The following is a 2,848-nucleotide window of genomic DNA, read 5'->3' as shown; positions in this document are numbered from 1 at the left end:
GCCTCTGACTTAAGATATTCACTGTCTGTCCTTTCATAGATTTAAAAAGCAAACAAAAAAAGCAAGCAAGCAAAAAAAAAAAAAAAAAAAATCAACAGTTTCCCAGCCCAGTATAAAGATGAAGCCTTTCGCCGTGAGTCACCAGGCTGTATTTTGTTCTAGCTGCACCGTCTACAGCTCTGCCACCCTGGTTACTCATCTATGGTCTGAGACCTGAACCCTCCCAGCTGAGGTGAGAAGCAAGCTCTGTCACCTTGTTAACCTCTTCGAAGCAGTCCCGAGGGTCCCCCTATGCTTGAGGTCTTAGATTATGATACTAGCGGATCTTCTCTGTTCGTATCAAAAATTAAAAACAGCGGAGGAATCTTGGCAGCCACCTTTCCTATCCTCAGAGTAAAGATGCCCATGCCAGCGGTCCATGCCAAGCAGGGCATGCTGATTAGCTGAGTCAGCAGCTCAGGAGGTCTTCGACGGTAGACTGTGGGGCTGGCTTTGATCTATTCTGGCCGCTATGCTGACTCAGTGCTGACGATGGGAGGCCGCAGATGAAATGCCTGGGAGCTCGAGAGTCCCACGGGTCTCCGGAGCCTCGTGGGAAGGACTGGAAGGAATGAGAGGATGTTTATCAGGAATTGGTGTGAACTCCGACTTCAGTTACTAAAGTCTGGCAGTGGAAAGACTTGGCCGGACAGCAGTTCCTGGGAAGTTGATGTGGGGCCACTAGGTGGTCCCAAGTTTAATTTGAGCCAGACGTACAGGGCTGGCAAGGAACACAAAACCCTGTTACTGTAGGCAATGCCTGTGGGCTCTGAGGAAGATGAACAGAAAGCAGTTTAAGTAAGCTAGGCAGGCCACATTTGGAAAATGGGTGTCAGTGGTGGAGACAGTTTTTAGTGGGGATATTGCCAATGTTTCAGGGGCCAAGGAGGAAGTATAAAGAAGGTGGGGTTAATGAGTCTCTTGAGAACCAAGTCATCAGGAGAAAATCTGGAGGGTTCAGGGATACTTCCCAGGAAAAGAGATGACCACAGGGAAGAAAGGCCATGACAACAGGCCTTCTCCATGAAAGGAGTTGCTATGATTATCTATCTATCTATCTATCTATCTATCTATCTATCTATCTATCTATCTATCTATCTATCCATCCATCCATCCATCCATCCATCCATCCATCCATCCATCCATCCATCCATCCATCCATCCATCCATCTATCTATCTATCTATCTATCTATCTATCTATCTATCTATCTATCTATCTATCTACCTACCTACCTGCCTATCTATCATGGTACTGGGGCTAGGAGCTAGGACCTCATACATACTTGGCAAGCTCTGCGCCTCTGAAGAACATCTCCAGTCCTAAACTTACTGCTCCTATTACAAGCAGAACTCAATGGATTTAGCATCAGGTGACCAACCCTGCTCACCCTTTTCCCACATCCTCCCTTGCATGACCCAGGTCTACCTTCTCAAAAGAGGCCATTCTTAGATTTGTGTTTGTTCTTAGCGCTGCCTTCCTGTTGATGGCTAGGGATGCCTGCTGGGAGTTAGCACGCTGGAGTCTCTCTTCAGAGAGAATGGAATCTGTCTCAAGGACTGCCAGTCTCTCTTTGTATGGTCGAGTCCGTTGTGTGTAAATCTGGGGTAGCAGGGCAGATGCTTATCCCAAGACAATGCTGTGACGGAGCGCCAGTCCGCAGCGAGGGAAGGGCAAGACAGGGATGAAGAGAAGTGGAGATCTGCTAAGCGGATCCTTTTTAAGCTCTTTCCTTGCTTCGCTTCTGAAATTGGGCTTTATGAGCTATGCTTGTGTCCTTGCTATGAGTTCTGCAAGGACCAACTACTGGTTTCCCTGGGTTTCTTCTCATGTGACTCAGATGGCTCAGTGGTTAGGAGCATTTGCTGTTCTTGCAGAGGACCAGAGTTCAGTTCCTATCCCAACAGCCTGTAACTCCAGCTCCAGGGGAGCTGGTGCCTTCCTCTTTTCCCTTAGGGTTCAAGCACACACGTGTGCACACCCACGGAGAGACACGCACACAGCACATAAACAAATACTACTGCTTAGATATCTCAGAGAGTAGGAGAGAATCTCTCAGTGCCTGGAGGCATGGTGGCTGAGCATTGCTTTCAAGGAGCTGGGGATGAAGCTGAATGGCATAGGGGAAGAGTTTGGCCTTGGCTTTTGGAAGCATTTGAGATGAATGGTAAATGCCATCTTCTAATTCTGGGTCCTTGGGAGAGAATTCTCAGCTGTACCTCAGCTTGTTTCTTATGCAAAGTGGGGGATAAATAGACCTTGGAGCTGTGAGGACTAAATCACCTCATGATGCGATGCTGCGATGCGATGCGTCAGCTGTCTATGCTGCTAGAGAGCGCTCTTGGTCAGGAGTTGAGTTCTGCGGTAGAGTACACATTTGCCCGCTCAGTGCTCTAGGGTTCGTTCCCAATATGAAAGACTAGGTGTAGGGTGAGGTTAGGGTAAGGGGAGAGAGGGGAAGAGTGAGAAGGAGGAAGAAAGGGTAACGTGGTGGTGTGGAAGGAGAGGCATCAGATTAACATACAATAGAAGTCCTTAGGCAGAGAAAGACTAAAAGCCTTCTCCATGTGGGCTACATGCAGCTAACGTAGCAGGTCTGCTCTGTGTAAGCACATAGGAAGGTGGGTGCTGGGCAAATGATCTTCAGAAGGCTGTGAGCCTCAGGGTCCAGCGCTTGTGAGTGCCTGCCTCTCCCCGGAGCACTTCCCCTTTCTTAATAAACCGTTTCTATTTCTGCTGCTAATCACATGTCTCTGGTGGAAGCTCTTTGTCTTGGGACGTGAGAACCTGGACATCTTTCCCCCTGTCCC

Source organism: Microtus ochrogaster, linkage group LG8 (genome assembly GCF_000317375.1).
Source record: "Microtus ochrogaster isolate Prairie Vole_2 linkage group LG8, MicOch1.0, whole genome shotgun sequence".
NCBI classification, from domain to species: Eukaryota; Metazoa; Chordata; class Mammalia; order Rodentia; family Cricetidae; genus Microtus; species Microtus ochrogaster.
The sequence above is the reverse complement of the archived record's forward strand: the minus strand, read 5'-3'. Positions refer to the sequence as shown.